Source organism: Tamandua tetradactyla, chromosome 4 (assembly GCF_023851605.1).
Source record: "Tamandua tetradactyla isolate mTamTet1 chromosome 4, mTamTet1.pri, whole genome shotgun sequence".
Classification (NCBI taxonomy): domain Eukaryota; kingdom Metazoa; phylum Chordata; class Mammalia; order Pilosa; family Myrmecophagidae; genus Tamandua; species Tamandua tetradactyla.
In genome coordinates this window covers 90,544,871-90,571,505 of record NC_135330.1, presented here as the reverse complement: position 1 = coordinate 90,571,505, position 26,635 = coordinate 90,544,871, and the positions used below count along the sequence as shown (strand labels likewise).

At 34.4% G+C, this 26,635-nt stretch overlaps 1 pseudogene; it reads left to right on the top strand.

The window, feature by feature from the left end:
- The first annotated feature begins 14,037 nt into the window (after positions 1-14,037).
- Positions 14,038-14,917, top strand: LOC143679146 (olfactory receptor 9G1-like; annotated as a pseudogene).
- Positions 14,918-26,635: the final 11,718 nt, after the last annotated feature.

Below are 26,635 nucleotides of genomic sequence, written 5' to 3'. Positions count from 1 at the left end.
AATATCATTTGTAATGCATACAACAAAACAAGTGGGAAAACAGCAGGGTACAGAAGCAGGGTATGTATATGCTATCATATAATCAAGGTGATTATTTTAGACTTAGGATGTTAAAGGTTAGATACATGATAACCACAAAGGTAATTCAATTATTAGCTATTAAAGGATGGTCAAGCTCTTACTCTCATCAGACAGCTGAGGAAATGAAGCCAAATAAGGAAATCAATATCTCTTGGTAGTTTGTCTGATTGAGTAGACATATGTGAAAACAGCTGGCCAATGTATGGTCCATTCTGGGCACTCAAAAAATGTCAGCATCCTTCCATATATATTGAAAACTTATTCTGAGCCAGGCATTTTACTGATATTTTTACAAATACCAGTATAGAGCTATTACTCCTGCCATGACTAGTAAAAACTAGAAAAAAATATATATATACATTGCTCACTATGTTAAAGTTGGTATTCTAGGTCTTATATTTAATCCATTTGATCATCACAGCAAACTTGTTAGGTAGGTTTAATTATGATTGACTTGTTATAGTTGATGAAGCAGAATCTTTGAGATTTAAGTGCATTTCAAAGGCACAGAGCTAATAAACACAGAATTGCTGTTGGAACCCAGAATTCTTTTAATCAAGTGTACTTGTTCTCAATGGGCAAGTAATTTTGTCTCTCTCATATGTGAATTATTTTCCTCTCTTGTTTCCCTGGTAAAGATAATGTTCTAGCCTTCTGACTACTTGCATTTAATTAACTTTAAAAACAGCTTTAAAAATATTTAAATTAATAGTACTTTGTTTTTCAACTTCCCTTAGTTAATGGAAACTATAAAATCATGGTTCGGACATTTTTTGATACTGGAGATATTGAACATTAGGCAAAATCCATGCTCATGTGTCAAACCATTGATAAATCATGAATCCCTCAAAGCCTTTGTTCTGGCATTCCCAAGCTCTTCAGGGAAGTAAAGAGGGAGGCATATTTATAAGATAATTAATATGATTATATGAGCATTTATAATCTCAATTGCAAACTGACATCCTCTCTGCCTATAAAGGCAGTAACAGAAATCTGAAACCAAGAAAGGTTTTCCCTTTATCAATGTAAAATATTTAACTTTGAACTCAACCAGAGTAAATAGTGTAGCTAGAATGCAAACCCAATTTCTCTTACCTGAGGTCTAGAGGTCTGGCTGTTTGGAAACAAGTAGTGGGTGTCATAATGCTTCAGATATACCCTGTAACATTCAGTGAGGATGCAAATGATTGATAAAACTGGTTATAGCAACTCATAACCCTGAAGGTTATTCTATTTATCTTACTGTTTCTATATAAGGTATCTCTACTCATTAGTACATAAACTGCAGATGATTTAGCCTGCATTCAATGTTCTTAATAAGCTGACTTCAGGTTATCTTTACAGCTTTCTGCCTCATAAATTGTTTCATCCACTCAAGGCTTCAACTAACTACATCACTCACATAATCAATTTCCCTACAATGATCTCACACACTTAAGGGAATTCACAGTTAAATATACAGCACTGTGTTACTATTAGTATGCTGAAGTCTACCTTGAAATCATTTTATGACAACAGGAGTTTATTATTATTGTATGCATAATATGCAAAACTTCAACTTATAAAATTACTACCTCCATGGCAACCTGGAACTTTATTTATCAATTATATATCCAGGCTTGCACTCACTCTTTCCACATATATATTGGTGAATTATCGATTGTTTAGGCAAGGAAAGTTATGGCTGGACCTCATCAGACTCAAGTATATTCAATGACTTTTGGCAACCTTGGGAACACTTTACACAGCCAATAACTATCATGTTTTCTTGCCTCTAAAGAGCATAACAATTGGCAACATATTATTTTTCTGGTCCACTTAAAAAGATTTCCAAGAAGAAGAAATATTCTTGGAGACCTAAAATAAGAGCATTCCTCCAGTTGGTAGCACATCTGAGAGGTCAGGAGATAGATGAGATCAGTCTCAAAGAAGAAACAGAATGAATGACAGTTCTCACAAGTGAGAAAGTCTGGTGAGTTCAAGAAACTATGAAAAATGAAATAAAGAAAGGTATGATCAGATTAGGCAGGAGGATTTTGATACAACTGGAAGTTATTACCATAATGAGGAAGCCATGCAATCAGATCTACATGTTTAATATAAAAGCCAGGTAATAAGTTGAAGGGGCTCAAGGGTTCCCTCTTACCTAGACACTCTTTTAAATTTTGTCCTCTGTCACCTATAAATCAATATTTTAGTAAAGGCAGCAAAATGATGCATTAAGAATTTCTGGTAAAATGACTAACAGTTGTGTAAAATGGGTCCTTATCCTGGTAGGCAGAAAACAAAAAATGATTCTCAAATTGTCTTCTAAACATAAATTCATATCCCATAGTACATCAACCTCAAGTTGCTAATTAAGTCCTAAAGAAATGAAACTTTTAAAGTGTGCATTTGCAATGAAAGTTTCCTATCCCTATTAAACACAATAAACTACAAAGTATTGAAACAGATACACAAGCAGATTTGATGAAAATTTTTAATTCTCCATTAGAAGAACTGATATTACAATCATTATTTATACCTCTGCAGGTAGTACAGCTGTACCACAAATTCATTACATTATATTTTATCACCAAGCTCTGTATAAAACAGGAAAGGATAAAAAAACTAAACTACAACCCAGTGATTTGTTGACATATTGAAAAAAGAAAAAAGACATGCCACATTTCTTTATAGGCCCTGATTTTAAGAGTGGGATGTATTTTTCCATCCCTTGAACCTGGGATTGCTTTTGCTTTTCTTTGGCCAATATGTTGTACCAAAGTCTGTGCCATATGAATTCCCAGCCAGCCTGTGTCTGTGAGGTTTTGATTGCCTTTATTTTCAGTTTGGAATCCTGCCTCCAACATGTAAACAAAATTGAGTTAGCTTTCTTGATGTCTAGCCAGGTTTTCTCAATCTCTCCAGCTGACAGGAAGCTGGCTCAAGACATGTTACTGGGGCCATTCTAGATCAATCAGCCCCAACTGAGTGAACAGCTGAACGCAGACACTGGATGTAGTCCAGATAAGGCAGACATGTCTAGCACAAACAGAATTGCATAATTGAAATGGGACATGATCAAACCCTGATTCCATCACTTGGTAGCTCCATAATCTTGGGAGAGTCTCAACAACACCTCAACCCAGGAAACCAACTTTCTATAACTGCCATTTGTTAACATGTCTTGTAGAAACCATTATAAAATAGGAATAGATAATGGCAACCATGACAATATAAGTTGGAGAAGAGAGTAACAATCTTTCATATCCATATATCTTCAGATACATGGCAAATTACCATCAAGGTGTCTGAAGTCAGAAACACAATGTGCCAAAGCTATCAATACTTTTTTTACTTCAAGATTTGTATTTTTATAGATGTTTCCCCAAAATTCAGTTTTTTGAGCTTGTGTGTATTGTTTACCCCTTTTCCTTGACTTTGTTAATTGAAGATAATTACTAATGCTTAACATCTTGGAATCATGGAGGTCTTTAAGAAACTGGTAAAGGCAAATATTGTCCCTTCAAAATGCACATTTGTATAAACACATAAAATTTTAGAGAGATTACAAGTTACCAGAAATCCATCCATGGAATTTCTGGTTATGAAATTTGTATTAAAAAGTTCACAACTAGAAGATGCCAAATTTTCTTTCCAATGTTAACATTCTATAATTACAAGAGATGAATGATAAATATGTCAAACCTGACATCTTTAAAACAGAATTCCTACATATCACTTCCAAAAATTGATCTGCTCATTCCCCAGACAGAGAATAAAATTCCGCCTTTTCAGTTTCTCAAGCCAAAAATTTGGTATTATCTTACTCACTTTCCCTTCTATATGCTCTTCAAACTTCTAGAATATGCTGGGGTCCTCACCTTCATGATTTATCCTTAATCTGACTATTTCTCACTACCTCCACTACTACCACTTGGGTCCAAACACCATTATTTTTGCCAAGCATATTCCAATAATCTTTGAACTGGTCCATATCTCTACCCTTTACTATCTATAAAATGTAGGTCTTTAATTAAAAACTCAGGTCATAGGGGTGCAATGGTAATTCAGTGGTAGAATTCGCTCCAACCATGGGGGGGACCTGGGTTCAATTTCCCACACATGTACTTCCCTAAACAAACCAGCAAACAAACAAGCAAAATCAACAAGTGGGACTGTAATAATTGGATAATCAGATAGAAAAAAGAATGAAATATGACCCCTGCAATGCATCATACAAAAATAAGTCAGGTCATGTCACTCCTGTATCCTGTAAGTGCTCTTATTTTCCTCTAAAGTTAAATTCCATAAAATACCCTAAATTTCTTGTATATCTTTGACTTCCATTAATAAGTATTTTCATTTCTTAATATTTACCCCAAGATTCACTCTTTTCTAGAACTGCTGGCAATCTTAATGTTTCTCAAAAAAGTCCAACCATGCCCCAATATCAATATGTTGAACTGTTTCTTCTCTCTGCCTGATCACTATTCCCCAAAGGATTATCAGGCATGCCCACATCTATTGTAAGTCATTTTCAAATGTCAGTTTCTCAATTAAGCCCATCTTAATCATCTATCATTTTTTAGTGGGGAAGTGCACGGTCTGGGACTCAAACCTACGTCTCCCACATGAAAAGTGGGCATTCTAACCTCTGAAATACCCTTGCACCCTTTTAATCATCTATTTTAATTTTCATGCTGACATTCACCTCTCCTTATTACTCTGCTCAGACAGCTCCATTTGCCCCATATGTATTGTTTCCTTCTAACTCCTGTTAAGCTGATTATTTGTTTCTCCCCCCTGAATATAACATCCATAAGAGCAGAACAATTTGACAGTTTCTTTTAATGTTGCATCTCCAGCATAGTTCCTTATAAGTAATGGGCACTTTATAAATATTTCTATGATGAGTAAATGGTTAGTTGCATTTATATCAAAGAAGGATTAACTCTTTCATGTACCATAAGACCAGTAAGAAGGAAGAATAAATAAAAGAGAGGACTCATTCCCAAGACTTCAGATCTGCTTTGAATTAGAAATAAATTCAGTTAATATGTGAATGTGAAATAAAAAGCATGGAAAATATCAGGCATCAATGGGTTGTAAAATGTGTCTTCCCCTGTAGCAGCCTTGCTTCTTGTTTCCTTCCATAGAAGCATACAAAATTCAGTGGTAAATAAAAATCAGTATTGAGAAATGAAAATGTCATCCCCTGGTAGCTTGGGAAGCACTGTTAAGTGCCAAACGGCATGCCATATTTTTGTCCCATAGGTTTCTCCATAGGTGAGTGAATATATGATGATTCAAGTGCAGCTACAAGACTGATACATCATTGGATGGCACCCTGCCTTAAAAACAGCATATGAGTGTGTGAGTGTACATGTACAGGTATGTAGCATGTGAGTGTATGAGTTTGTGTGCGTGTGTGTGTGTAACCTGCAGCACAGAAGTGATCATTTGAGAGCCAGGTCAGACACTACAGTCCTATTCGTAATTATAACTGATAGCACAGAGAGCACACATGTTTAGCTGCCCCTAATCTTATGCACATACCCTTGGTCAGTAAGGCTATTTCCTGGAAATATCATTCTTTTCCCCTCCTCTGATGCTTTGGATTGCTTTTGTTGGATATGACATACATATTTCCACAACAGCCCTTTGAGACTCCATCCTTATAGCATCCCAGAAAAAGTTACCTCAGTCTCCAAAGACACAATTACAATTGATTTGCAGTTCAGATATGATATATTATTGAGATATGATTAAATACATAGTATTATCTTAAAAATGCACTCTCTGTGGTTTTGTCAAAATATAAATATTAGTTGCGTCTGATTATAGGATTTTTTTCAAGTTTTACTACTTAAATATTCTAGAGTATATCACATGGTTCATAATTTTGTCCTTGCCATATGCTTTTTACTCTGGCCTGGCTAACATTCCTTATTTTTTCCTTCAGCAAGCTTTTATCTATCCTTGAAAATCAATAATAGGAATTTTTAGATTGGTGCAACCTTAAGTTTTATGCTCCAAAATGCTGCTATGTTCAGGAAATATGCATCACATTGAGATAGTCTACATTTTAAATTATAAATTTGTCATATATAAAACTAAATAAGCAAATAAATACAAATTCATAGAACCTTGTTCATTATAAATCACTGCTTCACCCAGTAGAGACTGTCACTTAGAATCTTCCCTTAGGCTTAAAGCATTTTGCAATCTATCTATCTATCCATCATTTCTTGTATATTTTATTTTTTTCTTACAGCTGTTATACTTTTGCCTTTGATTCTTTAATTTGGGGAGAACAGAGAAATTATGTTGTTGAAGTCTCATAGTAAAGTAAATGTGTTTTTTTCTCTCATGTACCTAAGGAAATCTGTTATCTTTATATTAAGGAAAACCAAAATATAAGAATAAGGAAAAGAGTAACAGCTTTGTTTCCATTTCCATTTTATATTATAACATTTCCTCATAACTTCCTAATTCATTTTCTCTCCCAATAAATACTTTATTATCTTTGGAATTAAAATTTCTCAGTTTACCCTCTCTTCTCACTTGTGAATTACATGTAAAACAAACACATTTACTTTACTAAGAGTCTCTAGCAATATAATTTCTCTGTTCCCCCCAAATTAAAGAATCAAAGGCAAAAGTATAACAGCTGTAAGAAAGAAATAAAATATATGAGAAATGATGGATAGACAGATAGATTGCAAAATGCTTTAAGCCTAAGAAAAAATTTTAAGTGACAGTCTCTACTAGGTGAAGCAGTGATTTATAATGAACAGGGTTCTATGAATTTATATTTCTTTGCCTATTTAGTTTTATATATGACAAATTTATAATTTAAAATGTTGACTATTTCAATGTGATGCATTTTTCCTGAACATAACAGCATTTTAGAACATAAAGTAACTTAAAACATATAAATCTTACAATGATTCCAAAAACATTTGTATTATTCTCTTTTTCTCTTTTACAGATTAAACTATTATACATATATACCATTTATGAACTGTCAAGTGGAAGTAAATGGCTTTTCTTTTAACTGTCTCAAATTAGCAATGATTTTATAGTCTATGTTCCAAGGAAAGAGACAACAGTTTCTCCAAAAGCTACAGCCCCATTTCTGCTCCAGTGATTTTTATATACACACCACTACATGAGTAGACAGCTTACAAAGATAAAAGCAAATAGGTATTACCACAAATTCCAATGGTTTCTTGTCTTATTTTGTGTATTTCTGAGACTTCAGGATGATTAAAATAACATGGAAATAATCTGTCAAACTATATACATAAGTAGGCGACAGAACTGTTAAGTAATTGAAACACAGAACATGAAAATTAATTTTATCCAGATGTGTCTATGAAAGGGAAATAACCTTTAAGCCTTTTTATTTGGATTGAAGCTATTTGGAAACTATTATTCAGAAGTGCAAAATTTTTTTATCTAGAGCAGCCATGTTTTCTAATAGGAAATGTTGATGCAATTAAAAAGCATTTTGATAAAGAGGACTGGAACAATGTTTGTTTCATGCGAGACCAACTTGAAAAGAGTTCTACTGGGCCTAGAATATATTTAAAATATATGAATCAGGTAGCAAGAATCAAGAGATTTAGATGAAAGAACTGGAGCTGGGAGCCAGATTATGGGAGACACATATGTACAAGGAAAATTACTAGTTCAAACAGGTGAACAGGTTCTATAGACAAATTTATTATTTTGTTTGGAAAACAGTCAGATATATTATCTTTTCTATTTAAAAGTACTTATTGATAAGTAAATATCATTAGATCTAGGGCATCATATATCTTCCTTTCAGATACACATCAAAAAATATATTAGATAACAGGTGGTGGAGTGGTCTAAGAAGTGTGACTTTAGTCCAGTTTTCTTACTGCAATGAAATGAATGTTACAGTATTTTATATTGGTTTGATACATCATACTGTTTATGCTCAAGTTTCACAAATTAATTCTCCAAAACTAGGGAGATTAAAGAATTTTTTAGCCTACAAAGGATGCTCAAATTTTTATTCAACTACAGTCAAATTCAAACCCAGGATCCAAACCCAGGATTTGACTGTTGACTCTGCTCATTTTGGGTTTTGCCAAGAATGGAAAAAATTCCCCACAGTACTTCTCTTTATACAACTAAAATGCAAGCACATACGATGTAGTTGTTGACTTTATATTTGGTGAGCTAGAGCAATTTCCCTCTCCACCCCCTCTGCTACCTATTCTATTATCTTCTATTCCATCATATTTTCAAATCTATTGTAATGCAGAAATAAGATGTCAAACTATTAACTCTATTGTGAATGACAATCACATTGAACTTCATTCTTTTTTTTTTTTTTTTTTTTTTTTAAAGAAAGAGGGAGGAAGGGAAGGAAAGACAGAGAGAAGGAAGGAAGGAAGGAAGAAAGGGAAACATCTTTAAACATTTTCTTGTTTTATTGTATTTTGTTTGTTTGTTTGTTTTTTACATGGGCTGGGGCCGGGAATCGAACCGAGGTCCTCCAGCATGGCAGGCAAGCACTTTGCCCGCTGAGCCACCGCGGCCCGCCCTGAACTTCATTCTTAAGAGAAAACACTAGAAGAACAAGGATAACTGTGTGTGCTTCTAATGGACTAAAAATGTATTTTTAAAATCTTATTGATTTCTGCAAATTAAAAAAAATCTAAAATGTGTATATGTTTATAATACTTAATCTGTTTAGACTCCTAAAAACAAGCAGCACCAAGAATTTGATTACATTTCTCAAAATAACAACTATTCTCCATTTGTATTGCTTTGAAGCACCTATAACTCTTAAATAACAAAGACGTTAGGGTTAGATATAAGGAAGAATGTCTGTTGAAAACTTTTGCATTCACATACAAAATTCCTTAGTTTTAATACACAGCTCATAAACTGGTAGTTTCCACCTTGATGACAGTCCTATGCAATTAAAACCCAAAATGTTTCTCTGAGAAGACATTATTAATTAGATAAATAATACAAGAAAACACCTTTTTAAGGCTACTGCTGCAATAAATGGTTCAATCTCAAGTGAAAAGGAATCAATTGGTTGATAGGCAAAATTTAAATCTGGAAGCATAGAAGATTCCTTAAGAAAAAGAAAGTGAGAAGAAGCAGATACTGTTTGTTGTGAAAGATTTGATTCATATGGATTGCTTTCAACTCCTTACTCTCTCATATCCTTGACAAATAACTTTTTCTTTCTTATTCCTTCACACAAGTTGGCTGCATGAATCCACCACAGAGAGGTGACAAAATGATATAGAGCAACACAAAATCAACACATTGTTGATGATGGTAAATGTGAGATTCTTCAGCTTCTACTGGTCATTTTGAAGGTGACAGATGAATCAACAACTTTTATTATTTGTGCTACAAATAACTCCAGTCTTTCAGCCCTGGTTTCTGGCCATGATTGTTTTCAGTTCATCCACTGTGGCTTGGATCTCCATCATTTTGTCTAAGCCTCTTATTCTCAGAATGATGCTTGAACAGTGCAGACAAGACACTTCAGCTCAACTGTCCATGACATATGACCTGTTGCCCATAACAATTTGATCATGACCTGTTGTGCTTATTTGTTAGCAAGATTTGTCTTCATTCTATAAAATGCACCCTTACCTTAGATCAACCCCGTGTCCTTGGTGCCTGGCAGAGAGTCTAGGGCACAGTTCATGTTGGACCCAGTTGTGGTTTTGGAGACAGGTTAAACGTACTAGGAGAAATGGTTTTGAACTTTGGCTTTGTCATCCTACACATTTGCCACCTTGTCCATTTTATGTACAACACTTTCTGTGTCTCAGATAACTCATCTGTAGATGGGAATGAGAATTACCTTTACTTCACAAGATTATTGTGGATGATGAGATGAGATGACAATTCTGAACCGGTTAGAAGAGTGTCTGTCCCATACTAAGTGCTCAATAAGTATCATTGTCACATGCTATGGAGAAACAAACAAGCTTTTAGTGATGTTAGTCAATATGAAATCATTCTTTTCACTTCTTAATCAACTAATGATTCTATGAGGAGTGAGGGCACATGTTTCTACAAAATCTATCTGTATTTATACTGAGGATAAGTAACAACCATATCTAAAGCAATATAGTCATAGCTGGATAGATAGTCAAGCATATGCATCTCTAAATTTTGCATGGTAAACAGGATACACCTTGGGTTTTGTAATTTGATTATCTCAGCTTATAATCCTAGCTGTATGGAAGTTTTGAGTTTACATTGGACAAAGTCATTAACTGCACCTGAACATGTTTTTGTCTATATGGGAACTGCAAGATGTATTTATAGAGCTAGTTGACATTATTTAACTGTCAAATAACTCTATGAAATATATAGAGTTATTTTCTATATAAGAAGGTATTTTTAAGGAGTAGATTATCAATATATCATAAGTATCTTTTTAAAAAATCCCTTCTTTTGCTTTGAGCAAGATTCTCAGAAATGAGTCAACACAGGTTTAATTACCTTTGCACAACCTTTCCATGGTATGAATCCCTGAGGTCCTTAGAGAATCATGTACAGAGGGAGAAAGAGCAGTTATAAGATTCCTGGATCCACAGTGGGCACCTTTCATTGGTTGAGGCAGTAAAAGTAACAGGAAAGTCTCCTGATACTGGTGAAGGTGTAATGGAATGTTTCTGTGCTCATAATTAGCATTAGTTGCAAAAGTAAGATTGCGGGAATCATTTAGCAGGTTCTTTAGACATTATTGGAAACATTTTTCTGACCCATATATATAAGGTGCCCATCTAAGGATAACATCTGAATCCTCTGCATTATCATATTGAGAACCATGTAATCCAGTAGCAACCTACTATCATATAAGAAAGAGCTGGCATAGTGGAGAAAACACTACTTACTAACTGTGTAATTCCTAGATTCATAATAATTTTATCATCTACAAATCATTGCTACTAAACTTTAAACCTACTTATGATAAATATTTGAGGAAAGAAATGAAATGTTACATAGGAAATACTAAGCCAGCACTTGAATCAAAGTGTTGAAAATACTTTGCTATGATTCTCATAAATGATGAAATTCTGGAATCATTAAGAGAGTCAGAGAATATAAGACTCAGATAGGATCAAGATTGTGATTCGGTCCAGGTGTTTGTAACTCTTCTCCAAAGGTAACCCCTTTTCAAATTCAAAGGTAATCTTGAATTTCATTCTTTCAAAGATGTTGCCCATCCATAAAATATTTCTCATTTTGTACTTATTCATTTGAAATATGCAGCCTAATTGACTCATAATAAATCTACAAAAGAACAAGCAATAAAAAATGAACTGATATATTTCCCATCAAAAATCACATGAGGAAGAGCTCATTTGAGTGACAGTGAAAGGGAAAAAAGTTATATACAGAAATGAGATGTTTGCAGTAGAAAAGAACAGCTACTTGAAGAAAATAATATAGAAGGAAAAGGGTATGAGAAATGACAGGAATTCAATTACAATGCAATAGACAAGGCAGAAGATAAGAGGTAAAATCTTGCATATCTGAAACTTGACTATGTAAGGAAGATAGTTATGGGGATGCCTTGGATGAGAATTCCTGAAGTGCAGAGGAGCAACTGCAAAAGCCATCAAGCTATATTTTGTACTCAAGGAATAGAATGGAGGGGAGCTATTGTTGGAGCATAACAAGCAGTGAAGGCGAGAGTAATGGGGGTCAGGAGCAGAGAGAAGAAGACCAGGTTTATGGAGCTTACACATCTTTGTGATAGCTTTGGCTTTGACTTACTTGAGAAACCATTGGACAGTTGAGAGCAGGGGGATAACAACAGTTAAATGGCATTTTCACAGAGCTGTTCTGGCTCCCTGTTGAAAACTGAGTCAACTGAGCTGATGGTAGAAATGGGAATCCATTCGGAAGCCTTTGCAAAAATAAAAATGGCAGATGATAATGGCTTAGTCTGGGGTGAATACCCTGGAGTTGAAAAAAAATGATCAGGTTCTGATATATTTTACAGATAGAGAAGATAGAGTCAAGGCAATCTTGCTAATTAATTGGATATGGTGTGAAAGATTGAGAGGATAGATAATGAATGCTGTTACATGATTTCCTCTAGACTGGATTAATGCCATTTCTGGAAAGGGATGTTGGAGTGAGAAGCAGGACTGGGAAAGTTTTTTAGGAACTCAGTTTTGCTTAAAATGACCAGTAGACATCCAGTAAGAGATGTTAAATAGACATATGGATACATGGGTCTGGAGTTCAGAGGAGAGAACTGGCTAGCAGATACAAAATTAAAGCTCATTTATAATACAGAACAATGAAAGCCATCTGACCTGATGAGATCACCTGGGAGTAAATACAGATGGAGAAGGAAAGATGTTAAAGCATTGATTTGGGGGCACTTCAAAATACAGAGTCAGTGGCATTAGGGCTGAAAACAAGCAGCAAAAGGAGTAGAAGGAAAGCAAGCAAGCATGGAATATTTCCAGCAAGACAGAGTGATATACTGTGTCAAATGCTGCTGATAGAAAAATCTGATGAGAACTGAAATTTGATTATTGGATTAATTTACCTGGAGTTCACTGGACAATGATAAGGCCATCTTTAGGGGGTTTTAGGAGAAAAAACATGATTAGAGCAATGTTCCATTTTTTAAGATTTTGCTCAGATAAAAGCAAACTAAATACTAGCAATGATAGTCTAGTATAAACAGCATTTTCCTAGGTCCAAGGTGACTGGGTCTCCAAAGTGTAATCAGCATATTCACTGGGATTTATGTTTATTTAGCTACAAAATGACAGGTTGGTGAGCAGGTAGCATGATTGTAATTATCCCATAAATTGATTGTCATTGTGCATTTTGTAGGCATATTACTGTATACATTATATATTTTAGTTACACAGTACAGAATATTTTGTTTCCAGAGAATACACAGTTTATTGGAATATTTTACTTGTGTTTGCAGTGAATTCTGGAAAAGATGGGAACATTTCTTTTTTAGATGAAATACTGAGTCATGTAGTCATTTTCAAATGCATTTATTTTTGCTTAATTTTTATTATGTAAAAACCCTTAATAATAAAACATAGAAATCATGAAAAGGAAAATAGCATATAATAATATAGAGCTAAATCCAAATTCAATTAAGAATAGAATTAGTGCTTTAATTTCATTATTATTATTATTTAAATTATTATTTTTCATTTTTTTGCATGGGCAGGCACCAGGAAACAAACCCATGTCTCTGGCATGGCAGTGAAAACTCTGCCTGCTGAGCCACTGTGGCCTGCCCTCTTTTACTATTTTTATGTATTATGTGTCTATTATTGAATATGGGTGAAAGACATTTTATCAGATGTGTTCAATAATGATATCATTGAATTTCTACTTCTGTGTATATACTTTAAATATCTTGTATCAGATACTGTCTTCCAACATCTTTTCTTCCTTTTAATATCCTGAGTATTTTCTATATCTGTAGATATCATTATGACATATGATTCCAATCGGTGTATAGTTTTCCATGATAGGTGTGAATCCTGATAAGATATTCCTTTCTTTAAAAAATGTATTAAATATATGTTTGTAACCCTCTACTTTAGGATAAAACATGTCACATTTTAAGGTAAAAAATAATGCATTTAGCCCAAAAACAAATCAACATGAAGAAGAAAACAACAATAAAAGAAAATAGGAATGATAAGCCTCCCTTTCATTTAGTCAAATACTCAATCCTAGAAGAAAAAAAAGCAACTAACAAACTTAGAAACTTGAAATTTGAATATGTATTTGTAAAAATCTTACTGATATCTGCAAATTAAAAAAATGTAAAATGTCAATACGTATTGATTGGTTCATTTTAAACTTCAAGAATTTAGTATATGCTCAGTATATGCAGGGCCATGATTCATTATGAACACTCATTATCCCCTCTCTTAGTTGAGTTTTCGTGTAACCATGTAGAGGGGCAATCACACCATGACTCAGTTCATCCTGATGGGCTTCACCACAGATCCCGTGATGAAGTTGGTCCTGTTTGGGGTGTTCCTTGGAGTTTACTCTGTGACTGTGGTGGGAAACACCACTCTCATTGTGTTGATCTGCAATGACTCCCAGCTCCAAACACCCATGCATTTTTTCATTGGAAATCTGGCTTTTCTGGATCTCTGGTATTCCTCTATCTACACCCCAAAGATTCTAGTGATCTGCATCTCTGAAGACAAGAGCATCTCCTTTGCTGGCTGTATAGCACAGTTCCTCTTCTCCTCTGGGCTGGCTTACAGTGAGTGTTTCCTGTGGGTTGCCATGGCTTATGACCGCTATGTGGCCATCTCAAAGCCACTGCTTTATTCTCAGGTAATGTCCATAAAGCTATGTGCATTTTTGGTGGCTGCCTCATGTCTCATTGGCTTTACTAATTCTGCTGTCCTCACAAAAAGAACTTCTGCTTTGAAATTTGTGGGGACAACCTCATTAATGAGATTTTCTCTGACTTGTTTCCCTTGGTGAAGCTTGTTTTTGGCAGGAAGGGTGGTTACCAGGCTGTGCTGTTCTTCCTCCTGGCCTCCAATGTCATTGTCCCCACTCTATTCATCCTGACCACCTACCTCTTCATCATCACAGAGCCCTCTCCACCTGCTCCTCCCACCTGACCTCTGTCAGCTTATTCTATGGCTCTACTCTCTACACATGTGCTCGGCCCTGGTCTAGCTATTCTCTGGGTAGGGACAAAATAATTTTTATATTTTACGCAGTGGTGTTCCCAATGTTGAACCCAATGATCTACAGTCTGTGGAATAAGGATGTGAAAGAGACCCTCTATACAATCTTCAAATAAATCCTGTTTCTCTACCTTTAAGAAAATGCAGCACAATTTTGATCAGGGTATTTTTATGTCAAGCATTGCTGCCACTGAGTCCCATCATGATTAAGGATGGTCATGGAGATACAGAAGTTTCCACCTTGGCACATGATTTTGTAAAAGACGTAAGATAAGAAATTAAGAGAAACCTATGAGATAGTATACTTTTATGAAGCATAATAAATTGGATTTTATTCCATATTTATATTGATAAAAAGCAAGCAAATGAGCAAAAAAGAAACTAAACTGTAAAAGAACTTCCCTCTGAAAGGAAAGTAAAGGAAAAGTGCCTTCTCTTTACTGTAAGTAGATTTAGGCAGACTGAAACATAAAGTATTTACCTGTGTAATAATTTCAAAAAACAGGAGGAAATGTGCTGAATTAACTGTTTATATTTTCTTATTATTGAAAAATAGAAAACAATAATCACTTTCTTATTTTTTCACATAATTTTAAAACATTTCTATATGTGCTACATCTCTCAGAGTATTAGAACAGAGATCCACTAGCATCTAGGAATGAACTTGGTGCAATATAAACTCAGAAGACATGATTTTGACAATGTTTTTATCTCTTACATATATTCTTCAATTAAGGAAAAATTCATAAAGAACCAATAGGTTTGACTTATATGAACCATTCTAAAGAATTATGGCTCATTTTTTAGAGGCAGTTTACAAGGATTCATGTCATCCAAATTGTGATATTCTGAGCATCAAAACACAATTATTATAATAAAATAGACAATAACTATGGCAAAAATAAAGTAAGAAATGTAGTCTATGTGTACATGTTCAAAAGAAAAATGTTTATATATAGAATGCAAACAGATATTGATAAAAAAGTGACATATTGGAGAGATTCTGTGTTATTTTGGTTGATATTTGTATGTAAGACAAGGTTTATATAACTTATTTTAATAAAATATAATATGTCCTGATGTCTATCAATTTAACAGTAACAATAAAGGAAAGAATCTGTTAATTAGCCATGTAGTCACAGAAAAAGCAGACAGGCCACACAGAATCAGGAAGAACCAGTCAGCACAGATGTCCAGATACTTTTACCTGGAAAGTGAGTCCCATAGATACATAGTGTCTGTTTTCACACACTGTAAACTAAAGGAAAACCCAATATAGAAGCATTGGAATTCTAAAATTCTTGATTTAGACAAAAATTCTGAATAGGAAAGCTACTTATGCTGATTCAGGCATTTTCTACTGCATGAACTCTCAATATCCCACCCCTGATATTAAAGTTCTGATAAAATCATGTGCTTTTTTAAGTATAAACATATTAAATCAGTAATTACAGTGTCAGAAAATCAGTTATTTAATGCCAGCCAAATGAAAGTGGAAAATGCTTAAATTTGAGGGAAACATCTGTTAAAAACTCAATATGAGGTGAAAAAGTTTTAACTAAGATGTGCTATTATTGTAAACCCTGAGATTTCATACAAAAATGAAGCTAAAACTGATGGTCAATAATTCCTATTTTTTACCTCTTAGGAGCAGCAACCAAGCTCCATTTTCCAAACAAAAATTAATATCTATTAAGAGACTGTAAGCTTAAGTAGGCTTAAGTGTATATACATAGTATTTTGTATCTCTAAAGCTATCTCAGCTCCTGACTTATGCCTAATTAATAACCCTAGTAAAATCATGTCTGAATAAGAACACTATTGAGAAGATAAAGAAAAGCTAATAATATTAGGAAAACATAAAATAAATATTTGCTTTAAAATATTTAATTAAACATATGGGGCATTCAAGGGTAGTTGAGTGGTAGAGCTCTCACCTTCTGTGCATGTGATGGGTTCCATTCCCGTGCAATTCCCATTACCAAGAAAGAAAAGCAAAATCAAGAAATGATGTTACAATAACAGAATAGGACCATGAAAAAGAATGAAATGTGACCTCCATTATACATCATAAAAAAATTATGGCATGATGTTTTAGAATATGTATAAGTCTACCAAAAAGTTTTTAAATCATTATGTTGGAATAGTTCATCTATCAATCAAGGTTTAAAAGCAAAAAAAATTCTGTCATGTTAATTTGAAATTAGAGTATAAATGATCAGAAATGTAATTTCTTTAATTATAAATTAAAAAATTAAATTCTGAAGGCAAAGATATGTCCTTTAGAAATGACTTCAATAAATTCAACATTAAATAAACAAATTGTTTTGGGTGTGCATACAAAAATGTCTTGAAATTAAATGTTCTGAAAGAAAATTTAAAGTCTTTATCACCTTTCACAGTATAGACCACAAGCCAGTGACTTTTCTCAATTATTGGCTTCTTGCAATCCCTAAAAACATACTCAAAGGGTTCTTACATTAATAGTCAGCTTTGTGTCTAAATGAAAGTCAACAGAAATGAAGTAAAAAGTATCTATATAACTGAGACATACAAAATGGCAAACATCTATTACATAACTGCAAATAAAAATCATTGTCTACTTGCCTTCTTCTTGGTCATGGGCTATTCACCTTTCCCAGCCTTGCAATTAAATGGGCCTATTGACCTGGTAAAGTTTCTCAAACTTGTGAGATGCCACCATTTTATTGGGTTGTCATAGATTTCTTTTCAAACAATATTCAAAGAGAGTACTAAGAAGTACACTGCTAAGTACATGGAATACAAACAGAGATTTCCTCCACTAATTTTGCAGCATATAATAATTTCCTTCTGGTGATTGGGATAAGTTACACTGCCCAGTGGAGATACCCTGTTGATTCAGGACCAATAGACACCTAGATGGCCAGGGGCATCTCAGATTGCAATTGATCAGAACATTGATGCTATTGTTTGGAGAAGCAATCTTCCCTTGTGGGCACAGACACTGTAATCCTCTAAATCTAATGTTATTGTGGCAGGAAATAAAATTCTAATAATCTATAATACTAAAGAGACAGTTCAAACCATAGTTGTATGAGAGCCATGAAGATGTAATTAAATGTATAAAAATTTTATCAGGGGAAACACCTTTCTCTATGCAGGGCAAAGTGAGGAGGAATACAGAAATTTCAAGAATGTGACAAGCAGGACAAGATGCAAGTCTGATCCTTAAATGAAGGAGAGAAGGAATGAACCATCAAAGAAAGCATCCTAGACCATTGTGCCATCAAAGGAAGGTTCAGCAAAGTTAGCCAGAAGGCCAGGAGCTAGCTTCAGCTATAAGATGAATTCAGGGTCAAAAAAGAGAGGTCTCCCTTTGTCCTCTAGTCATGCTCACATTGACTGGCAGTCATCTTTTGAAAGCATGACTTTGGTGCAAATGTGGAAATGGATTTTAGAACTTAGCCTGTAGATGTCTTTGTCAAATATATTCTCCAAACTTGGAAGTCTCCAAGATTCATGTTACTGACCACTATGGTTTCATCTTCAAACTTTCAGTTCCTGGGGATGTACATTCTTGATCAAAAACAACTACATCATATATTGACTGCCATTTAAAATTTACAGCATATCTTTGAGAACATGTCAAAAATCATGATGCAGCCTTCCCCTAACTATTGCACAATTCCACAAAATCTATTTCTTCTGGATGATGGGCTAATAGTAAAACCAATATTTTCTATGGGCAGAAGGTCATGTTGCTATTCCTTTGTCCTCTAATGTATCTGGTATATGTTTTCTGGTATACCAAGCTGATGAATTAGGTATTATAAAGTCTGTATTGAGAAATGTGGCAGGAAAATATCAACTATAAAATGGATTAATGTAGCAAATACATTCAATAAATGTGCCCATTCCTGACAGGAAAATCACTGCCACTTCTCTTCTGGATTAGTAGAAAATAGTCAAATTGAATTAAGCTATTAGTCCAGTGTGTTACCAATCTTCCATAAAAATTATGGCATTACAGAGGCACAGTGGTGGCCTCCATTGTAGGAAATTTGGGCACTGTACAGTGTAGGTTACCAAGTCAGCTTTGATGAGTAAAATCCATATGACTGACCCCATGTCAACAGATGTGCCCATTTTGTATAGAGCCACTTGAGCATGAACTGTTGTATCTGGGAAAAAAGAAAGGAGCATGTCCTCATATTCAACATGATTAGTGAAAGCTCTGTGCATATGCATGTGTGAATATATGTGCATATGTGTGAACATAAAGTATTTAGGAAAACTAAACTCTCACAGGTTTTGAAGAATAACTACAATGTGACAGTCTCTCATTTTATATAGCAAAGCTAGTAACCTGAAAGAATATTGCTTATCACTTACAGGCCTTAAGTAGTTAACACTACATTGATCCCATTCAGTTGTATAGGTTTTGAGGATTTATATTTCTTTTTACTCCTTTCAGACCACACAAATCTACAAACACTGCACAAAACATGACTATTAAGGACATTTTCCATGTCAGTTGTCCCCTGTACCTTAATGCCATCAGCACCCATAGCAAGAAACCTGCTCACTAAATTAAAGTGGATTGCACAAACACATGTCAAATTACTATTGTTGATTCTGTACAGCTCTCTCGTTCAATCAAGTGTTTGAAGAAATCATTAACCTTTTCACTTCCCCAAGGGATGCAGTATTCATTTTGTTCATTATCTGAGCAAAGCACTTCTGAAAGGAGTATTTTTTGAGCATTTCACTGGAACCATCAGATAATAATAATCCTCATTCTAGGGATCAAATAAAGATATGTAATATAAACATTCTGTTTTATTCTGTCCATATTCACTCAAAACACTTCCTGATCTAGGTAAATAAGTGCAGCCTGTTTACCTTGTCCCTGTGGGTCCACAGATTGGAGTGGACCCACTTCAGGAGTGTGGACCTCAGTAGTGTTTCTCAAATTGTGTAAATTAGTGCCACTTCAGAAAACAAACAATAATTTCAAAAAGTGCAGTGTATATGAGTTAAAATGTGCTTTGAAATTTATTGATTTTTGTGTATATGTTATATTTCACAATGAAAAATTCTTGGAGATGAGTGGCACAAATCTCTTCAAGAACATCAACTAGTTGCATCCTCCTACCTCATAATGTCAACAACACTTTTCAAAATGAAAAAATGAGGAAGTCATTGCCCAAATATTACTGAAGATTGGGAGAAGGATCAAATGAGATGGAAGACTTGTAACAGAGAAAATAGGATTTAAAAAATGATTGAGACTATTGAATTATTATATTGATATTTCTTTTTTGGTCTCTATTATATTGGTAAAGCTAGAAGGAAATACCTGAAATTGTGGAACTGTAACCCATAACATACTTTGAAACTTGATCAATATCTTGTCGAGCCTACTTTGAAATTTATCACTTTTCTGTATATATGTTTTATTTCACAATAAAAATGTTTAAAAAGGAAGGATTGTGTATTTCCTTGGAAAATGAATGCAAGATATCCAATGAGTTCTTGAAGGAAGTTATACAATATACATCTTGGCTTAGGGTCTTTCCTCACAAGTTGTTGACTTTTCTTTTGGCCAAAGAATTCTAACTTCCCTATCAGTTAAGGGTTCTGGGGACTTAGGCTATAGAATTATACAGTGGCTAAGTTCCTTCATAGGATATGAGCTAGTTTTCCTATAAAACATAACTTAAAATTGCTTTTTTCTTCATCACAAAAAAATTAACTCATGGGTTGGTTTTCTGTCTATAAAAGTCCTCAGATAACTCTTGATCCATGAACCATTGCTAAAGTTGTCTGCACAAGAAAACACATTGATTACCAACTTGACTTTATGGTTTATCTTTATAATTGTCCTTATTTGTCTTGAGAGTTACACATTGCCACCTGGTTTCTGCCATTGTGGGAATCCAATTCTACCGAAGCTTCCATTCATCCCTAGAGAAGTTATGTTAGCCACTACAAAGCTGTACAAGGATTCTGACGACCCACTCAACAATGAATTTCTTAATGCCTTGGTAAAATCAGCATCCTTGGAGCCTTGGTGAACAAGTTGAGAAATGGCAAGTGATGATTATGCAGTTGCAAAGTACAACACTAATGGATCATTCAAACATCTATTTCCCTCCGCCACCATTAAAGACATTTTCTTTGATGTATGTCAGGTTGAGCTATCATTTTGATATCACTAATGGTAGATACTTTGAATTTATGACTCAGTGAACCATCAAAGCACAATATTAATATTCTTTCATGGATTCATACTTTTGCTTTAATTATATAAAAAAATATACAAAATAGACTTTTATGGCTAAAAGAGGCGAATGTAGTTCCAAGTTCATTCTGTGTGTTACTCTTATCCAAATCTCAGCCAGATATCAGAAACTTTCAAAGTGTGCAAAGCCCCAGGTAACAATATTCCTCAAAGCCCTGTCGGCATCTGGACACCAGAAATAGAAAAGAAGACAGAGATATCAGTCAACTTTCTAACCTCAAAGAATTTGGATGACCCTGAATATCCACCAGCCGCAAACAATTAGTACAATCTTTTCCATTTTCTTTCAACAATACTTGCCTGGAAGTACAAAGACAGGACATAATTTTTGTTGCTACCTTAGTCTGTTTATCCCTGAGTTGCAATTTTAAGACCACTAATAAATGCTTTTATTGTCTTGCAGCCTAAATTGTTATTCCTTGATTGCTATTGCTTGTGTCAGAAGTGGGATCTGAAGAACCCACCAAATGAACTCCAGCACCATTGATGGATTTATGGTAATCTTATGGTAATTGCTCCTTGTGCCCCTGTCTGATACCTGAGGGCCTAGGTTCCTGTTGGTGAGTCTTACTGGTAATCAACCTCTGGCTCTTTGTTTGGAATGTGGCCATACTTTGGATGTCTTCTGGCAAAGACTATTGAAACTTTGGTTGTTTTATTTGGGCTGGAAGCTGCAGTAATTTTCTGGATTAGAATCTTTGTTCTTTTGGTTTGAGCTGCTGATAGCAGCCCTTTTATGTATTTAAACATTTGTTCTTCTGGTTTGGTCTTGTGGCAGGAATCCTTTTTTGTTTGCCTTTTTGGTATACATGGAAAATTTCCTTGCCTGGTGAGTATGTGAGTGGAGCTTTTAAATATATGAACTTTGTTTTTTAACTTTTTTCAGTCGAAGGATGTCACCTTAACAATCAATTGACCTATGTTTTGTTTGCTTAATTAATCAATTACTTGGGTCAGGATGAATGGACACTAAAAGGCTAATAGAGTGCCTAACATGTTTAAAAATCTCTTTTATTGAGAAATATCCACATACATTTAGTTAATCTATATTACACTTCCAATGGTTCACAATATCATCACATAGTTGTGTATTCATTACCATGACCATTTTTAGTATATTTCCATCACTTCAGAATACCAAGTAAAAAGTAAAGAAAGGACTCATATTCCCATCCCTTACCCTTCCTTCTCACTGACCCACAACAGTTCAATCTACTCAATTTTTAATGTTAATGATCCCTATATTTATTTACTTTTTAGCTTTATTTTTTTACTCATCTGTTCATAACCTTGTATAAAATGAGCTTCAGACACAAGGTTTTCACAGTCACATAGTCACTTTTAAAATCTATATAGTTAAATAGTTATCTTCAAGAATCAAAGCTACTGGAACACAGTTTAGAAGTCTCAGATACTTCCATCTAGCAATCCAATACACCATAAACTGAAAAGGAATATCTAATGATGCAAAAGAATAACCTCCCGGGTATCCTGTTGCCTCCATTTGAAATCTTTCCACCGCTGAGATTTTATTTTGTCTCATTTCTCTCAGTGAGTTCACCTGCCTAGTTTGCTTAGAGGGAAAGACCACATCTGAACAACCAAAAAGGTTTTCTGAGGGTGACTCTTAGGCATAATTATAAGTAGGCTTAGCTTGTCCTTTGCAGGAAGAAGATCCATAACTTATTAAGATTGAGTGCTCAGTCTGTAGAATTGGTTGCCTCTACTGTTTGTGAGAATATCAGGAATTCCCCAGATGGGGAAGTCTAATATTTCCTTTCTTTCTCCCCAGCCCCCCAAGGGGATTTTGCAAATCCATCTTAATTCTCTGCTGAAATTACTCTGGAATATATTGGGGTATCACACAAACCTTTAAAAAAAGAGCAAGAACTCAACCCTATGCAAGATTCCATATAATTATGATGTTCCTTCAATCCTGCACAGAGGTTGCAGTTTGAAATGTGGCCAATTTCCTTCTTTACGCAGTTTTCTGATTTACCTTATTCCTATCCAGATAATCTTCATTCATATCTCTAAACAAAGTCTGATCACCTTTCCAGCTTTCAAACAGTTCCTGAAGGGGTAATGGTGATTTTGTTGCTTCAGTGCTCTAAATCTGAGTATCAGGTGTCACAAAAATACCTGAATTTCAGAGATCAACTAGTTTGTATATCAAGAGCTCATTGTCACAGAATTTAAAAATATCAATTACAACTCCTAAATATATGTGAGTCCTGTAAGTATTTATAATCTAGGAACCTTTACAACAATACCAAAACTGATAATACATTCTCTCAAATTCAAATCTGAATTCATATATTATAGTTAGCCCATATGAAGCACGATTGTATTTTCTTTTTGTTTCTGACATTTTATTTAACATACTGTGCTAAAGGTTTATGCCATAATTTGCATGCCTAACAACTTCATTCATTCTTGCAGCCATTCAGTAGTCAATTGTATGTAAACACCACAGTTCCCCCTTCCATTCCTCAGTCATTGTACTCTTAAGCCACCTCCATCCATTGAGAATCATTAACACTGCTGCCATAAACAACAGGGAGCAAATGTCCATTCATGTCCTCACTCTCAGTTCCAACAAGTATAAACATAGCAACTGGGTTGCGAGATCATATGGTAACCATAGCAACTGGGTTGCGAGATCATATGGTAACCCTACACCTATCTTTAATTTTGCTATAATGCTTTTGTCACATTTGGTGGAAGCATATTACAATGTTACTGCTGACTGTAGACCTTAGCTTGCATTAATTATACATATTCCTTTATACCATTCACTTTCAAACCCTTCCAATGTTGACACAGATTTGTTCTCTCTCATGGAACAAATTTTTATATTTATACATTTAATCACCATAATTGTCTATTCTAGGCATTCCTAAGTTATACCATCTCAGTCTTTATCCTCTACCTCTCCTCCTGGTTTCATTTACGTCCCAAGCCCTTCTTTCTCAGCCATAGTCACCTTTAACCTCATTCAGTCTACTTATAATGCTGTGCTTTGATCAGGTAGTATTTTGTTATCCATTCCTGAATTGCTGCAGTCAGTTCTGTTTCACCATCTCTAGTCTTTTAGCATCAAATGCCTGATCTAAACCCTCTATGTCCTCATAACCTGTATTTAATTATCAAAATTCACTCATTAATATTAGTTCATTTTAATGAGACTATACACTATTTGTCCTTTTGTTTCTGGCTAATTTCACTCATCATCATCAAGATTCATTCACATCATAAATATTTCATGATTTTATTCTGTCTTATAACTGTTACAGTATTCCATTATATGTGTATATCCACAGCTTCTTTAGTCAGTCTTCTTTCAATGTTCATTTGGTTTCTTTCAGTCTCTTGGCAATTATAAATAATGCTGCTATAAACAACCACTTGCTAATGTCCATTTGTTTTCTTACCTTCAGTTCCTCTGAATATATACCTAGTAAAAAGATTGTTGGATCATATGGCAATTCTACACTTCACTTTCTGAGGAACCATCAAACTGCCTTCCAGAGCAGTTGTAACACTCTACATTCCAAAAAACTGAGGATAAATGCTCTTCTCCACATTCTCTCCAGTACTTGTTGTTTTCTAGTTTTTGTTAATGGCCATTCTCTTGGGTATGAGATGATGTCTCATTATAGTTTTGATTTGCATTCTCTAATAGCCATTGAAGGTGAGTATCCTTTCAGTGCTTTTTAGCAATTTGTATTTCCTCTTCTGAAAAATGTCTGTTCATGTCATTTGCCCATTTTTAAAATGGGTTGCCTGTATTTTTATTCTTGAATGGAAAAATCTCTTTATATATTCTGGATACTAAACACTTATATAATATGTGATTTCCAAATATTGCCTCCCATTGCACAGGATTCCTTTCACCTTCCTGACAAAGTTTTTTGATGCACAAAAGTGTTTAATTTTGAGAAATTCTCGTTGATCTATTTCTTTTTTCAGTGCTCCTGCTTTGGGTATAAAGTCTAGGAAACCACCTTCATTAAAAGACTTATAGGATATTTCCCTACTGTTTCTTTTAACAGTTTTATTGTCTTATCGCTAAAGTTTAAGTCCATTTTGATCCATTTTGAGTTAATTTTTGTATAAAGTGTGAGATACAGATCCTTTTTCATTCCTTTACACATGGATGTTCAGTTCTCTAAGTACTATTTCTTGGAGAAACTGCTCTGTCACAGGTGGGTTGGCTTGACCACCTTATCAATTTGTGATCTATGGATAAATTTGTCTATGAATGAGAAGGTCTATTTCTGAAAACCCAGTTTGATTCTGTTGATCAATATATCTATTGTTATGCCTTTACCATGATGTTTTGACCACTATGGTTTTTCTTTCTTTTTTTAACCACTGTAGTTTTGAAATGTACTTTAAAGTCAGGTAAAGTGAGATCTCCCACTTCATTTTTCTTTCTCAATATATTTTTAGCTGTTCTGAGCATCCTGCCCTTCCAAATAAATTTGGTTAGTATTTATTCTATTTCTGCATAGTAAGTTATTGGGACTATTACTAATACTGCATTGAATCTACAAATCAATTCAGGGGGAATTGACATCTTAACTATATTTCATATTCCAATCCATGAACATAGATTGCCCTTCCATTTATTTAGGCCTTTTGTGATTTCTTTGAGCAATTTCTTGCAGTTTTCTGTGTATAGGTCTTCTATATTCTTAGTTAAATTTATTCCTAAATATTTTATTCTTTTGATTGCTATTGTAAATTTATTTTTTTATTGATTTCCTCCTCAGATTGTTCATCACTAGTGTATGGAAACATTACTGTCTTTTGGGTGCTGATCTTGTAACCTACCATTTTGCTGTACTTACTTATGAGCTCTAGTAGCTTTGTTGTAGTTCTTTCAGAATTTCACCATATAGTATCACTCATTGCAAACAGTGAGAATTTTTCTTCTTCCTTTTTGATTTCTTTTTCTTTTCTCTTTGCTCTGGCTAGAACTTCCAGCACTATGGCGAATAACAATTGTGTCATGTACATTCTTGTCTTGTTCCTGATCTTAGCAGGAAAGTTTTCAGGCTTTCCCCAGTGAGGATGATGTTAGCTGTGTGTTTCTCATATATTCCCTTTATCATGTTCCTATTCTTTGAAGTGCTTTCATCATGAAAGAGTGTTGAATTCTCTCAAATGCCTTTTGTACATTATTCCAGATGATTGTGTGTTTTTTTGGCTTGGACTGTCTGATATGGTGTATTATGTTATGTTTCTTGAGTTGAACCAGACTTGCATAATAAGAATAAATAACACTTGGTCATGGGATGTAATTCTTTTAATGTATTGCTGGATTCAACTTGCAAGTATTTTTTTGTGGAGTTTTGCAGCTATATTCACTAAAAAGGTTGGTCTGTAATTTTATTTCTTGTATTAATTTTCTCTGGATTTGGTACTAGGGTGATGTTTTCTTCATATAATGAGTTAGGTAGCTTTCACTTCTTCAATTTTGTTTGGGTAGCAAATTATCCGATTGAATTTGCATGGTCAGTGTACTTGAACATGATAATCA